Source organism: Cyprinus carpio, chromosome B15 (genome assembly GCF_018340385.1).
Source record: "Cyprinus carpio isolate SPL01 chromosome B15, ASM1834038v1, whole genome shotgun sequence".
Lineage (NCBI taxonomy): Eukaryota > Metazoa > Chordata > Actinopteri > Cypriniformes > Cyprinidae > Cyprinus > Cyprinus carpio.
In genome coordinates, this window is record NC_056611.1 from 4,892,904 (window position 1) to 4,910,322 (window position 17,419).

General features: G+C 39.4%; 1 protein-coding gene and 1 non-coding gene across 3 annotated transcripts in view; one reads left to right on the top strand and one right to left on the bottom strand.

The window, feature by feature from the left end:
• The window catches only part of dock10 (dedicator of cytokinesis 10), a 110,505-nt gene that overhangs the window by 77,898 nt on the left and 15,188 nt on the right, over positions 1 to 17,419 (bottom strand). The window lies entirely within an intron of this gene.
• On the top strand, positions 3,634 to 3,707 carry trnai-aau. The gene has a single exon. It is a non-coding gene; the product is annotated as a tRNA-Ile (tRNA).

A 17,419-nucleotide genomic window follows, 5' to 3' on the forward strand; every position in this document is an offset into this window, starting at 1 on the left:
TCCTTACTTCAGTGTGTTACACACATAAGAGCACTGTGGAGCAGTATCAAGTGAGGCACTGCAGCAGCAGTATCAAGTTTAGCGGGCATCCATTGAATTGAGTTTCATTAAGCAGCTATCTTAAGTGGATTGTAACTTGATAGTCTGAAAGATCTTATTGGGCTGCTGCTGTGGCTGCTCCAATGCCGAAGGACTGAGAGTGGGTGAGGATGTGTGAAGACGAAGGCAGGGCGGAGCATACCCCCGCATGGACAGTGATAGAGGCCGGACAGGCCATACTGAGAGGCCCCGATAGGTCACAGTGGGAACGGCCCCGGCGGGCCACAGAAGATGAAACAGCCCCGATAGGCCTCAAAGGCCCTGGAGAAAAGGCCTAGCTAGGCCACAGATGGAGATGCCCAGATGGGCCATAGTGAGAAACCCAAAAGGCCGTAGAATGAAATGCCTCAGTAGGCACATAGAGGAAGGCCATGTAAATAGACCATGGTGGGATACGCCACGAGATGGGAAACAGAGGGGAAGGCCACGAAAGACAGTCCACAGAAAGAAAGGCCAAGTTAAGCCGCAGTAAACCATAGAGGTGGTTGGGAGTAATATGAATAGGTATTGTACCTCCACCAGTAATTGCATATAGATTACCTTGAGGACAGCTTGATATTCTTTGAGATGGTTTGTGGTTGAGGTTTAATGTAGGATTCAAATGTGGAGGATGACCATCTTCCCAGTAGCTTGATATCTGATGTTTGAACTCCAAGTTCAACAGCAGTAGTGGCCGGTGTATAGAAGCGGTGACAGACCACAGCTTCTAAAGGTGACCAAATAGAGCTGAACCAGCCGCAGAGAGAAAAGCCCCGATAGGCCATGAGAGAAAGGCTACAAGAGGCCGTAGAGAGTATTGCCGCTAAGGCTGTGACGGAAGGCTGCGAGAGGTGGTGAAAGAGTAGATGTAATGAACAGGTGTGACACCACCACTAGTAGATGCTTAATGTACCTTAAACATACAGCATTACATTTTTTAACAAAATGCATACATATTTACAAACGAATGACTGTATGAGCTATCTAATGTCAGGCCACATTATGCCATTTAACACAAATACAGCGTAGTTCATGTAATGAGAAAAGCCATCACAGGCCAATTTTGCGAAGGACAATAATAGACAGTTACGTAAACAATAAAAGTCACTTACCTGAAGGTCACAATTGGCCAAATTGAGCAAAGGCCGCTATAGGGTGAGTAATTTGAAGCCTCCATAGGCCATGTAAAATGAAGGCCTGATGGGCTGCAATTACATTGATAGCCTGCATACGTTTCTATAAACTATGTGATGTGAAAGCCTCTTGTGTAGATGAACACGATAGGCCGTTGTATGTGAAAAACCATGATAGACTGGACATGAGGAGCATGTTTAGAAGTAACCCCCACCGGTAGTTTGCTAAGAGTATTATACTGTACCTTGAGTATTACGTGAAATAGTTTAGAGTCTGATCTTGACGGAAATCCGATGAGGAAGATCATGTACATAGCAGCTTGATGGTGGATTACGGGAATTCTAAACCACCGCATTGAGTAAGAGAGACCATCAGTTTAGGTTAAATGATAGAGGTAGAATTAGGGTTCTAGCAGCGACTTAAGAGCATATACATGGATACATAAACATTCTTTAGGCTAGAGTCCTGTGCATGCTTGATAGAACTCCATCTAACTGCCAGAACCCGCAGAGGAAACCGATTCCCCCCAAAAATAGAAAATGAGCCAGATCAGCATGACCATAAGAAGAAGAGATACTCAGTGTTAAGTGAAGACCCCGATAGGCTGTGATATGTGAAGGCCACGATAGGCCGAATTTCATAAACAGTAATGGACAAACTTACCTGATGACCACCATAGCACAGTTATGCAAAGTGCCACAATAGTCTGTGTAATGTGAAGGCCGCAACAGCCAAGTAAGACCAAAGTCAATAGGTATGAGGAAACAGATTGAACCAACACCAGTAGATGCACAAAATAAACAAGCCTTAATTATAACTTAAAGTCTGCATGAAATCAAAATTGACTTTACTAGCGCACATTGCTAGTCTTGATGTAAACAATTAATAAAATTGTTTATTTTCGTAATCTTTAATCAAAATCTGAACATTTACTTCCGCTTCGGAATGGCATTCCTTTTCTGATGATGTCAGTTTGACGGCTTGGGCAGAATATCCTTAAACACATCCCTTCAGCCGTTAGTTTGGTGTGAGTGAGAGACAGAGACCAGGAGCACAAACAAAACCATGTCCTCTATTTAATATTCCGTTTCAGCTGGAAATACGTCACTACACTGAAATAAAGTCGGCAGCAACTTCCAGTTCATGTGGACTTTAAGATGCCTGCTGAGCACTGAGCCGAATCTTACCTAGAACGCAAATGGAATAGGACCACGTATACATTAGCTTGATAGAGCCTGTGTTCATAATAGTGCCAGTCCAAAGAGTGAGCTGTGTAAAGATGAGGTGAGAGTCACGGTTCTCTGCATCTGCAGCCATGAAATCAAAATGATTGCATTGTAATGAAATGCCAAAGTTAGTAAAATGATCAAATAAAGTAATTAAGTTCTATGCAGAAAGCATAAAAATACACAAGCATAAATATCAGAACTGTAAAACAAATATTCTCTGGCTTAACTCCCACAAAAGCTTGATAGACTCCATTTAACCATGGGAACCCGACAAGTGAACCTTCAAAGAAACCAGATTGCATGAAATACAAGTTAAAAAAAAAAAAAAAGTATATAAGTAATGTATGGAACTAGGACAAACATAGAAACATAAATCTTGATACATTAACCTTGCAGAAGGATAAGAATGCTTTACATTTAACAATGATGCCTTACTAGCCAATTAAACTTCAATAGCTACTGAATCCTGTAAAAGCATAAAGAAAGCCCTTACACAAAGATTTTTGCAGAACTTTAAAGCAGATGTTATGAGTAAACATACACTGTCCAGGACATTAAAGTCATGAGGCACAAACTAAATTGAATATTAGTAATTATAACCTCCAAGTCCAATCATTGACAAAGTTTAGGAGGAAATGCCTTGACAAGTGCAAGTTCCAAGATAGAATACTTTAATGCGCACCACACAGAAAGAGCGCCAGCTAGTTATTTAATAGAGCAAACTAATGCCACATAGCTAAGCTAGCTGAAATATGTCCTGAGAATAGTAAAAGAATAACAGATTAGAAGAAAGTATGATGAAATGATTAAATGAGTTAGTCATTATATTGTGTTTTTGGAAAACTTTAGTGTTTGACCATAGCAAGAAAACATGTCCGTTTGCATTCATGCTCTTATTCAGAGGACGCTCGTGCAGAAATAGACAGCGAGGACCTCTTTGCAGAAATGGTCTATGCAACAGGAGAGACTTAAGTCGTAATACTTACCCCATTCCAGTACAAAGGAATAGTTGTAGATAGACACAAATGAAACAATGACTGAATAAACAAAGACAAAAGCATATGATTAAGAGAACAAATACCTTACAGTGTGCTAGACATAGCATATTTTACAGAAAGGAATAATACGAGCAACAATGTTTATCAGTATCAGTATAAAGATTGTAAGCCTTTAATAACGTGCCTTAAAATCCAGCCGGTTAGCTCAGTTGGTTAGAGCGTGGTGCTAATAACGCCAAGGTGGCGGGTTCGATCCCCGTACGGGCCATCCTCTTTGTGGGAAGTCGTGGCCTAATGGTTAGAGAGTCGGACTTGCAATCCAAGGGTTGTGAGTTCAAGTCTCGGGCCGGCAGGAATTGTAGGTGGGGGGAGTGAATGTACAGCGCTCTCTCCACCCTCAATACCACGACTGAGGTGCCCTTGAGCAAGGCACTGAACCCCCAACTGCTCCCTGGGCATAAATGGCTGCCCACTGCTCCGGGTGTGTGTTCACGGTGTGTGTGTGTTCACTGCTGTGTGTGTGCACTTTGGATAGGTTAAAAGCAGAGCACGAATTCTGAGTATGGGTTACCATACTTGGCTGTATGTCACGTCACTTTCACTTTCAAAATGCCTCCTTACAAAAGAGTTGTTCCAAACATCGAATGCATTAGTTTGATCAACATCTTAATTATGCAGTGCTAGTCTGCTAGATAAACAACCTATCATGCAACACCAAGCGCTTCATCTTAAACGTCTGAGTAAATAACCTTGCAGAGAATACAATTTTTGCCCAAGCGCCACAAGTGCATAAAACAAAAATGATCCTTATAATGTTGTAGGCTGATGAAGTGATAAAGACGAGATGCCGAAGGAGACCGGCAGCCTCGTTTCCAACTGCAGGCCTGGAGAGATTTCATGCGTGCAGGTTCACATGAGAGTACAGATTAAATATTTTGTTGATTGAGACCCAAGCAGTGCCAACACCACAGCTCGGAAAGCACCGATGTTGCCAAGTCCGTGTTTATTTCGCAGAATTGGGCTATTCTAAAACTGTTGCTGCAGGTTGCTTTTCATGTCCACGGGTTGACGCGACCCCAATAATGTGATATTTAGTGCCTGGAATGTGAATTTTACCAGGGAACCTCTCTCAAAATGCGATTGGGGTACTTTTGAGTAGCAACTGGTGGTTTTGAGAAAACCTGGCAACCCTGGAAAGCACTCGGAACTCTGCCAATATTTCACATCCTCTGCCGAGAAAACATCGCGGCAGTATCTGCAAACACAATGAAGGGTGAGTAGAGGGTTTTTATGTTCTTCGTGTTGAGTGCCGATTGGCTAGATGTAATTGTAATACGTGACGTGGCATTATGTCTTCCTAGCAGAACTTGCGCTGACACTTCCATTTCTTGCTGGACCGGAACGGAGGAAGTTTAAGTATTTAGCTAAAAGATCAATGGTTAGAGGTTGCCTGGAATTAGGGTGAGTGTTGTTGGTTTTTAGAATCCCTTTGATTAGGAGTGTGATCTGAGGGTTTGTTATAGCAGGACTTTAGAAAAATTTAATGCAGTAGAGATAGACTTTGATGGTACTGGATTGGATGGACTTAATCTGGTTAAGATATGAGACAAATGAAGAAATTAAAAGGAGGGGAAAGTTGGGAAAAGGCTGGTTGTCAGACGAATGGAATTGTTTCAAAGCTCTCCAAGCTGTCCAGTAGGATTGAAGTGTTCTGGGTGAGATGGTGTGGAATATTGAATCCAGAGATAAGGTTTGGAGATGTTAGAGCAGGTGAGTTACTGGAATATCAAGTCTGATTAAGGAAGAACTGGGGATGGGGCTAGGTCTGGTTCCGCCTTTGGAGCTAATGCTCTGAATTTCTGCCCAAATCTGGGAGCATAGATTTGTGGAGACAGGTGGTGGATCCATAGCAACCGGGTTGGAAGGAACTGGAAGAGCTGATGCAGTTGAGAGTGTATATGTTGAGAGGTGAGGAACTGCTGAGGACCATTACCAGAGGCAGCCTTATGCTAGGGTCTGCTCCGTTAGCGGAGGAGAAAGAAATGGGAGGGGGGCAGGTTCCATTAGCAGAGGCAGCCTCATGCTAGGGTCTGCTCCGATAGTGGAGGAGAAAGGAATGGGGTGGGGGGGGGATGCCATTTGCAAAGGTAGCCACATTTTGAATTATTCCATGTCTAGATGGATTTGACTGACACTGGAAGACAGGAGGAAGAGAAATATTAGAAGTGTGGACAGAGTTAGCTGTCATGATCGGAGAGGCCGTGGAATTGTTGCGAGCGACAGCAGAACTACAGTGTGTGGCCCCGATAGACTGCTGGCTGGAATGAGCGGCAGACGAGGAAGCGGTGGCCACAGCCGAAGGCTGAAACTTAGGTGAATTTGAGGCAAACCTTATACCTCGCATGGTGGATAATTGCTTCGACGCTTCTTTGTGGTAGAGTGGAGGCAGAGTAGTTTGGCGAGAGCGCACAAGCAGATTGTGAAGTTGTGTTTTTGAATTTCTTTGCAAGAAATGGATGCCTGCACTGAATAGGGCTTACATGAGAGCATTGACGGACCATTTCTGAACGGGAGGAATGGAAGGTCTTGAAGCTGAAGAAGATGATGATGAATGATGAGATGCATCGCGGCTAGTATCTGGGGTGTTTCTGGAAGATTTGAGAGTTCGTTGTCAGAGGGGAACAATTCGATTTCCTGGAAGTCGGTCATCTTGCGGGACTGGGTGGGCCAAATGCCGAAAGAACTAAAAACAGGAAGAGGTAAGATGTGGGTTTTATACCTTGGTATTAACTGGAAGATTAGATGGCCATACTCCTCCCGAAACATTTAATAACTTCACTAAGTGAAGTAGACTCATTAAGGCTGATATACTCATCTGGTTTGAGCCAGCTGACACACAGAGAGCATCAAAACAGATAATTTGACAATTACTGTACGACCTAACTGAAAAGTTTTGCAGCTGGAATGACATGAAGGTGAAAATGTTTTTTTTTTTTTATTGAAATATAATTTTTACAATGTATTTATATGTATGTGTTTATTTAAGAGTGCTAGATATTTCTGGCATGATTGTTGCTATGAATTTAGACGAGTTTTGCACGCTCTCTGTATAAACCACACTCTGCAAGCCACACATATGAGTCAGTCACATATGAGTGTGAAGCAAAATAACAGGATATTTCACATGTTGGTCATTAAAAACAAAGCATTTGTGGACAGAACACATTTACACTTGTACTTGCAACTGCATCAGCTGATCACGTTTACGTGTTTAGCCGTTTAGTGTCTGAGAACTGCAAAAGAATGTATGTGTGCGACACATGAGGTTATTTCTGTGTAAAACCTCAACACACAGGATATTGCACACTTATCAAAACTTCTGAGAAACAGAAAGCAGGAGGCGCTCTGTGTGTGTGTGTGTGTGTGTGTGTGTGTGTGTGTGTGTGTGCGCTTTTGTCAAGGTCCTGCAAGCCATGTGACCAACATAAGCACTCTGAAGTGGTGGCTGCATGACAGACTCATGTTAATTGCACAGCTTTTGTGCCATCTAGTGTTTGTCCATCTACACCACTGGAATTCCCTTTTTTTCAGTAGTTGAATAATTCATTTAAACAGTGAATCAATAGGTAGGTCATAATCAGTCATAATCTGCAAATGTGTTATTTGCTGTTTATCATGAGAATTAAGTATAATAGTGGTGAGCAGCACTAAACGTGAAGAGCTCTGTACATGCACACAGCTGGATTTTGGCTGTATGAGGACCACTACAACATGTACTGTAACCTATTTCTATAAACTATTTCTATAAGTGTTTATAAGTGAATAAAATATTAAATTAAGATATATTCATCATATAAAGTGACCCTGTCCCTTCAGAAGACATGCAATAAAACACATGATTCATATGTTTTAGTTTTACTATTACTATTGTCTTAGTTAAGTCTTTATGTAATCTACTTTTTAAAGCTTGACTTTCAATGATTTTGTCAATGAATAGACAAAAACTATCTTTTGATTTGGGTTTATGTCACTTATGTCATATGTCACCATCAGAACTGTATGTGAGAAAGTCAGATCACATGCATTTTTGTCTGTTTACACATTTCAAAAATATATGATCTGGGTCAGACATGAGTAGAAAAAAACAAAAAAAACATTTATTTTTTGTTCCTGTGTAAGTGCAGCCAGTGTAAACTGCTTTTGTCACATCATCAATGGCTGCTCTTGCTTGTGTTGCCGGAAATGGCTAGCTCTCACTGAACATGAATGAAGTTTGGTTGCTGTGAATCGCTGTCATTGTGAGCCACTCTGAGGGACAGGGATAAAAATCATGATACATTTATGTCGGACAGTGGCGACAGAGAGCCAGAGAGAGGCCTGCAGGTGGCAGTCTCAATCTTACTTGAGCATGAGTAAAGAGAAGGCTACACCAAGCATGTTTTTCTTTTTTTCTGCTTTGAGAAAAGGAAACTATTAATTTCTCCTTAGGGAGGCATTAATAGACCTCAGACATGAAGTAGAGGAAGATAAGCATTGAGTTTCCTCTCTCTCTCTCTTTTGCTCACTCTCTCTTTCTTAAATCTCTGTTTAGTTTTACAACATTTTAAACTTTTTTTCGCCTACATTTTTTATCTCAGTGATTGGAGATTGATTAACTTTATTCACACTGCCAGTGAATTTCATCCTTTTTTTCCCATAGCAAAATCCTTGGTGGTAAATGTACACAGTTTGGTGTCTGAGTCCAGTCTAAGGACAGTAAAAGTAAAACTTAAAGGGATACTCCATCCCAAAATGAAAATTTTGTCATTATTCACTTACCCCCATGTCGTTCCAAACCTGATTTGGAGAGACACAGAGGAGAGGAATTGTTGAATAAAGTCGTTATTTTTGTTTTCTTTTTTGTACAAAAAGTATTCTCGTTGCTTCATAACGTTACGGTTGAATCACTGATGGCAGATGGACTATTCTGACGATGATTTTCATACTGGCAGTCTATGGGACAGTCTCAAGCCTCCTGATTTTAATCCAAAATATCTTAAATTGTGTTCCGAAGACGAACGGAGCTTTTCCGGGTTTGGAACGACATGGGGGTAAGTGATTAATGACAAAATTTTAATTTTGCAGTGGAGTAACCCTTTAAGCAGTGTTGCAATTAATTAGGTAATTAGGTGATGAATAAAGAGATTATTGTCCAACAGTGATGACACCTACTTTTTCGAACCAGCAGAATCACTGAAGGAAAAAGAAACAGCAAAGAACAGAAAAAGAGGAGATGAGCAGAAACACAGCAACTGCATTTGACTTGTGATGAAATAAGCCAAAAAAATTTTTGCTGAAAACTAACAAATGTTTGGCTCTAGTTTTCTTTTAAGTCTCCATTATGGTGATTTGTGTCCCTTGACTTTTCATGTCAACAAAAAATGTTCATACTGCAGTGCACGCATAGTACAAAACTTACTGTATACATTGCTCCCAGCATGTATTGTGGCTTGAATAAATTATGCAGCTGAACTGTCTTAACTTATTACTTACTATTTTCTGCATTTATTCGATATTCTAATTTTATTTTGTAGCTTGATTTGTTCTATTTAGAATTGACCAGTGTATCTGAATATTGTTTCTGTTTGTATGATGAGTGTTGATGTCTAAGCATGTATCAATGCCCAATTAAAAACTGTTGCAATAAAAATCTTTTTGCGTCATCATGAAAATGTGGTCAGATACAAAATTTTAGTTTTTGTTTAATAGTGTTATTTTCCAGGGTCATGCTGTGTACAATTGGTGCCATTCTTTGAGAAACACTGATCTATTACAATAATCCTTTCTTGTATCCATGTAGTCTGTTTTATAAAAACAGCAAATCTGTGCTATTCACAAAGATGGCTGCAGCAGCATCATGATACAGTACAGCACTCCTCTGTCACTCTCTGAGCCCTGAGTCTGTTCCTCAAAGAGAATTTCTCAGACCCAGAGATCCTCTTTGTGACTGTCAGGCCAAGTTCATGCCTCTGAGAGTAAATGGTGTAAGTCCAAAGACCAAGTTGACCTGAGCAAGTATCAGGTCCTGGATTTTGAAATGCTAGAGGAAGGGGATTTGAAATCTGATTAGGTTTAGGTGAATGGGTAGAAAGAGTTCCACTAAATGGATGTCATATCATGAACAGACGAAACCAGGTTCTAAAGACTGTTGAAGGTAGCAGTGGCATGTCTAAATGGATAGCATTGAGGTGGCGTGAGCCGTTCCTAAAATATCACTGGTCATGGTAGGTGACACCCTAATATTCTACACTGTGGTTTGTCATCACCCAAGTCAGAGTGGGATCTTCAGAGAAAGCAAGATATGATACATTCTTGGTCATAGCTGACAGTGAAGAGATGATCAGTTACTGATGGAAAAATATTTTTTTTTACAGCTAATTTATTAAATAAAATCTAGGTGGTAAAACACATAAAGCAAATAACCAATATTTTACAGTTCACATTTGCATCTAACTAAAAGACATGATGTTGGGATCATTTTGAGCCAAAATGCATCTATTAAGTGTGCATTTAATGGTTCAGAACCTGTGCATCCCATTTGTATGGCTATTGCCCTCAAAGGATAATTCACCCAAAAATAAAAATCACAAAGAATGTTTTGACTGTTTTTGTCCATACCATGAAAGTCAATGGAGTCCAAAACAACACTTGACCCTAACACACACACCAGGGTTCTTACACCTTTCCCAAAATAAAATTCAAGCACTTTCAAGATGCATTTTCAAGATTTTCCAGCAAACTTTTCTGAGGGCAGGCGGTTCCCTTCAGAGATACTTTCACACCCGTGCCGCGTTTTAACATTGTTTTGTTTGTTGACTCAATGAAATCATTCCCTTATGAAGTTTAATCATCACATTAAGTCATATCATGATTCTTGTCTTTCCGTCCTCAAGTTAAGATATCTTGAAATTATAACAAAGTCTTTTCTTATATTATGAAGTACCGTTTACGGCATTTAAGTCTTTTTATGTCCTTAAATTTGATATGACAATGACGATAAATGTTGATTACATTTTTGTGTGGGGCAGACGACATGTCATATTCATGACATTCTTCACATTATTTTAGTACCATGAAAAACAACATGTTTATTCAATTTGGGATTAAAACATACAGAAACCGAGCAACAAACGTTCAGACCCATCACTGAAACGGATGATTTCAGTCTAGCACAAGCTCACTGAATCTCGCTGTCTAAACAGCAAAATGAATTTCTTGTTTACATTGTTTATGCACTGTTGTTTTATGATAACCGTATTCGAGAGAGTACAGAATGCATTCAGTGAGCACCTGATCTGAACACAACTGTAGCGTTTTGTGGATTTTTCCTCACTGGTGAATAATTTTCGCTCAACACCATGTGAGATTTGTTATAATGCTCAACGCTGGGAGAAAATGTGGATAATGAATCTAAACATATGCTGCAATAAACACTTTTCATTTATTTTTGTTTACCTTTTATATTGCTTGAAATCACAGACTCTTCCATGGAAAAAAAACAGACTAAGCAGGAGGTATTTAGTTCTCTTTTTAACCATAATTTGTATTAGTCATTTTTTTAAGCCATCGCTGAGCAGCAACCTCCCGACATGTTTTTATCTCCCGCTCTCTTTCATTGGGTGGCGCACATCATTAGAGTTCACACGACAGCCACACATGCAGACACGAGCAGAGCTGTTTTAGGCTTATTTTATGTAAAAAAAAACTACTCAGTAAGAAAGCAAATTATTATGAAACCAATGCAACTGCATTTTCAAGCACTTTATCCGAAATCCAAGCATTTTTCAAACCTTGAAAACACTACATTAAAATTCAAGCATTTTCAAGGAATTCAAGCACCCGTGTACTCACACACATACACACAATTAATTCTTGGTTGAACGATCAATTTAAAGGAGTTAAAAAATCTTTCACCACATTTAAGCTAGATCATCGCAAAATAAAAAAATAAAAATAAAAAATGAGTCGCCAATTAAAGTTTCAATATCAGGTGACTAAATATTCAACCTATCACGTCACGTGGCACAAGCTAACTGGTCTCTTTTGGATCTGCAGCCAATTTAATTGCTTGGTCAACATTTGAATAGTTTGGTTCAGTGTTTGCTGTAAGCAAGTCTTACAGCACGCTTTCAGAAACCCTCCACTTCCCCCAGCTCCACCTGTATAGATCTGCTTCGGGTAATTTCATATATGCTATTTGTGCTGCAGTAGTACATCTTGCTGCTCATAGCAACTTGTCTGTAGATACATTAATAGATATGCTAACATTAACAATTATATCCATTACTAGGGGTGTGCGATACTGACAAAAAATAATATCTTGATATTTTCTGGGATTTTATCTATAACCGTAATTAGACAATATTTTTGCTGAGTGTGTTATTGTTTTTGTATATTAATATTTATATTATTTTTTTTTGTGTTATTGGTATTTTGTGTTGTGTTCTGTTCGTTTTTTTTGTAATTGATCTTTTTCAAAGCGTTTAAACTGATTTTTTTTATATTTGATATTTTTGAGCATTATCTTTTGAGTCAAATTTTTACATTTAATCAATGAATTAGAATAATAAGACATTTGGTCTGTTACCAAGCAAATGATATCACTATCAACAAAATTCCTCTTTGCAATACAGAGGGAACACAGAAGCTGCATCTGAAGTGGCATTTAGATGCACTTACACACTGTTTAATGCAGGACATGAATGCATTTAACCTGCAGTTATAAATGCATAAATAATGCTTTGTTATAATAAACATAAAACGATGAATACTGATATTTAAAATTGTTTAAATAATAAAATATACTTTAAATGTGATTTTCAAACCACCAATAGGTGGCAGTAAATCACTGTTAATAAGTGAGTCATGTTGCTCAGCGACACATAACAGTACGGAGCCCCTTAAAGTTCATTGTGGTGGTAAAAAATCAGAGTGAGTGAAAAAATTTGGGGTCGGAGGAAAAAATATATTTTTTATTTTTTTGCGTTCTCTCGCAAAACTTTTGCGTTCCCTCGAGAAACTTTGCGTTCCCTCGCAAAACTTTTGCGTTCTCTCGCAAAACTTTTGCGTTCTCTCGCAAAGATATTTGCGTTCCCTCGCAAAACTTTTGCGTTCTCTCGCAAAATTGTTTGCGTTCCCTCGCAAAACATTTGCGTTCTCTCGCAAAATTATTTGCGTTCCCTCGCAAAACATTTGCGTTCTCTCGCAAAATTATTTGCGTTCCCTCGCAAAACTTTTGTGTTCTCTCGCAAAACCAGCTGAGTTCGGACAAACACTTCCTGTTTACTTTACAGCTTGTAGTGGTTTATACAGCTCCATAAGTTCACAACGGAGCGGTTCATAGAGTTTTGTTTTGAACTTGGAGAAATAGTCAGTGGTTTTGGGACATACTAAAACGCTTAATGTAAAACACTGTGTGAGAGCCGTGGGAACGGAGCGAGGCCGGTGGAGCACCTGCGCCATTCACCGGTAACGAGTCCCGCGAAGGAGAACTGAAGGAGGGACTGATGACAGTGTTGGACGATAGAGGACCAGGCTCGGACTTTATTTTGTGTTTTGGTTCTGTTTGTGTGCGAAAGTCGTCCACGAGTCGTCCATGCGCATATGTTCATTGCAAGTGCGGCCTGTTCATTATTAAAATAAAGAATCACCAATACAGATATAACGTTACACAATCAATTTAAATAATCTGTATTATGTCTGTGCCGTATCGTGAGCCCCGGCCCACTCCAGTGTGGCATATTTTTGTTCATTATGATTTTTTCTTCAAATACATTGTGAATATGGAAACATTTGGATTTGTGATGAAAGAGAGCTGTACGTGAGCCCAGTTTCGCTTTACATTAGGTTTTGGCTTGTTTTTCTAGCTATTCTGGGCTTGTTTGCTTTCCTGTGCATAATAGGCTATATTTTATTAATAAACTGTTTACCATATTTTGGTTTTAGCCTATATAGCCTACTGTCTTTGTCCAGCTTCCCTTAAGGATCCTTTCTATATCCTGATGGTTTTAAATGTGGGAGAAACGTTGTATTATGGCTATTTGCTTTACTGATAGCTATTAATAAGGTTATTAATATTACAATTTTTATTAGCATTAATAGTATTTATTAGGCCTTACCGAATTAGGGCTCCAATGTCACTGTTATAGTAGCTACATCCACATTAAGTGTTTTAGAATGTCCCAAAACCATGTCTTAAACTATAGGCAAAGCTGACTGTAGCCTATTTGAACTTGAGTCCAAGTTTAAAATAAAACTCTTTCTTTTCTATGAGGGATAGCCTACGCTTAAAGTGCAGTTTACCAGGTTATGTTCATATTCTGGGCTATTCTGCTTGTCTGTCTACTTTAATAATATGGTGTGTAATCCGTGTACTGAATTTAGTCATCCAGTGTAACAAACGTTATAGTCACGGGAAGAATGAGGCGGGAACCGGCGAACATTCAAACAAAACTTTAATAACAAAATATACGTAAAAGACCGCGACAGCCCCTACTCGTGGACGACTGTCCGCACACAAACAGAACCAAAACACAAAATAAAGTCCGAGCCTGGTCCTCTATCGTCCAACACTGTCATCAGTCCCTCCTTCAGTTCTCCTTCGCGGGACTCGTTACCGGTGAATGGCGCAGGTGCTCCACCGGCCTCGCTCCGTTCCCACGGCTCTCACACAGTGTTTTACATTAAGCGTTTTAGTATGTCCCAAAACCGTGCCGTAATAAGCATGCACTGACTATTTCTCCAAGTTCAAAACAAAACTCTATGAACCGCTCCGTTGTGAACTTATGGAGCTGTATAAACCACTACAAGCTGTAAAGTAAAAAGGAAGTGTTTGTCCGAACTCAGCTGGTTTTGCGAGAGAACGCAAAAGTTTTGCGAGGGAACGCAAATAATTTTGCGAGAGAACGTAAATGTTTTGCGAGGGAACGCAAATAATTTTGCGAGAGAACGCAAAAGTTTTGCGAGGGAACGCAAAGTTTCTCGAGGGAACGCAAAAGTTTTGCGAGAGAACGCAAAAAAATAAAAAATATATTTTTTCCTCCCACCCCAAATTTTTTCACTCACTCTGATTTTTTTCCACCACAATGAACCTTTAGGGGCTCCGTATAACAGTGCTGTGCCGATGTTTGGAATTATTTTTGTTGGCGAAACAGAGGAAAATCAATCAACTTGGTCTAGTAAGTCTCCTAATTAACTTTTAGTTTATTGAACTGTTGTAAAAAAAAAAAAAAAAACAATATCACATTTGCAATTGTGGTCATTTTTGGAGAAATACGGCACCCTTCATGTGATATTGATTAACTATATGAAGTGATATAAATATATATACATTTTCTGCCCCCACGTCTTGAATTTGTGTAGGGGTGTAAGAAAATATCGATACACGTGAGTATCACGATATTTAGTTTGGTGATACTGTATCGATTCTCAAAAACAGAATATCGATATTTAAATAAATAAATAAAATTAATACAAGATTCATGGCAGTTGTTTTGTTTTGAGTTTGTATCCTGACCGCTAGATAGCAGTCTTCATCTGTGACCAGTGACAGTAAATACTAGCATTTTAAGGCACACAACTATCGTTAGCGTTAATATAGTTTGCTGCAAGTAATGGAGGATGAAAGAATTGTTCCAGTTCCTGCCTTGGCGTACAAAGCTGAACTGTGACGTCATTTGGGCTTTTGTGGTAACGTCCGCCCCGAGACACCTTGGTTCCGCCACTTGCCGCGTCCCGTGTGAAGAGCCTCGCGCGAGGTGCGCGGGAGGTAGGGTCACCGGCCACACAGCTGCAGCTTTCTCTCGTGGTGGGGGCGTTTTGTGCAGTTGGGGCGGTGCTCGCGTCACAGTCTCAGTGATTCCACGCGAAACATAAATACAAAAAAAACCCCTGTGAAATCCAAGTTGAAACGTTCTGAGAATGTTCAACATCTGTATTTATTTTATTGTTTTACAATTGTTTTGGAATCCTGCAAGAACTTTATTTTTCATTCATATAAAGCAGATATAATTTTTTGTTCAGATAAAAATGTTATTGTATGTCAATTGTAAACTTAAACTGTGAACCTTTAAAGCAGGGTCTAAGAATATATATGGTCTTTTTATAAAATACATTTTATACATATACATTTAACTAAAGAATCCTGAAAGTACTTGAATTTTTCCCCCTTTACTCGTACTACACAAAAAGTGGTTCAGTAATGTTGAATGTTACATTGACTGATTATTGCAAAAGCAGATCCCAGTGTGTTCTGGTTAAACAATTGTTATATTTTTTATTTTTTAGGTTTGAATATGGTGGTGTGTTCTTAATGATAGCTTTCCTAAAAATACATCCTATTCCTAAAATAAGAAATATCCCAATATATCGCCTTGCTTATAGTATTGCAATGCATAGCAATATATCGTATCTCAACCCCTGTATTGATATATATATCATTAGATACATCGTCAGATGGCACCAAGCCAGATTCTTGCCGATACACAGCCCTACATTTGTGATCATTCTAGATGTATTTTAATAGACTGAATCATGCAGTGAAAGAACACACTCTAAATGCACACGCACTTCTCTAGACTTCCGGTAATATTATGGTAATATAAGGGTAAGATGCATACTATATGCAACATATTCAGATCATTCTGGAATTCCATGCTTGAAAACAACATATCAGTGGACCTTCATTCCATGCTGATGACCATCAATGCTATTTTGATATTTCAGCTGGAAAAGCACACATGCTGTAAGACATGGAATTTAGAGGGGCAGCCAATTCCTTGTATGCCTCTTTATGAGAACAATGAATGACAATGACTAAAAGTATATTGAGAGGGAGAAGAAATCTCAATTAGAGATTTTACACAGATAAAGATAAATGCATCTCACCCTTTCATTCACTGTTAATGCTCAGTGAATGTACATACGCAATTGCATGCACATGTACGCAAATTTGTCCTGTTCTGGGGGGATGGGGAGTGTGAAGGCCATCAGTACAGTGTATTAATAGTTCTTCACTCCTGCGCTCCTGTTTGAATGAATTCTTGCATTCTCTAGGGGCATTCTTGAGTGGGAGCTAGTATGCAGCTACTGCAGTCCACCTCCATCTGCAGCCAGTGCCAGCTGAGAAAGAGAAGGTCCTCATACATACTGTAAGCCTTTGATGCACTCTTTCATTTTACACTTCATCAGGGGAGGTAAAAAAGCAAAAGTTACAAAGTCTTACTTTTTAATACTATGTTTTCCTAAATTTTTTTTGCATGATTACAGAGCTCAAGATTCTTTGGTCCCCTTACTAATAGTCAAATTCAAAAATGGCGGGAACTCACAAAAGTACAGCATACAACAGAAATTCAGTACTTAAGTCCCAGTACTTAAGTTTCAGAACAGTCTTTTTTTTTTTTTTAACAAATTCCTTAAAGAGGATACTTGAGGATACTTACATTTTGTCATGTAAATCTTAATTCCACTTTATGTGAAGAAATGGTCTTGGTTACTAAATGTAATCCTGGGTCCCAAAGTGGAAACGAGGTGCTGCGACATAAGCAATGGGAACATGTCTGTGGTCATGTGGTCTGAACTCTGAAGCCCTAGAGAATCATGTCAAATCATTGGATGATTACTATGAAGCAGCACCCATTAAGAGCTATGCAACCCTTATACATATGGCACTCTTACAGGCACGCACTTGGAACTTTCATCTCAGATCTTCTGCAACATGCACAACAGTTGAAAAATCCAGCATATGCTGGTTAGGTATGTTTTGAAGCATGGTTGCTGGTTTGAGCTGGTCCTTAGCTGGTCATGAGCTGGTTTAAGTTGGTCATGTGCTAGTCCTAAGCTGGTCCTGAGCAGGAGCTAGCTACTTAGGACCAGCACATGACCAGCTAAGAACAAGCTTAAACCAGATGACCAGCAGCCATACTACAAAACTTACCTAACCAG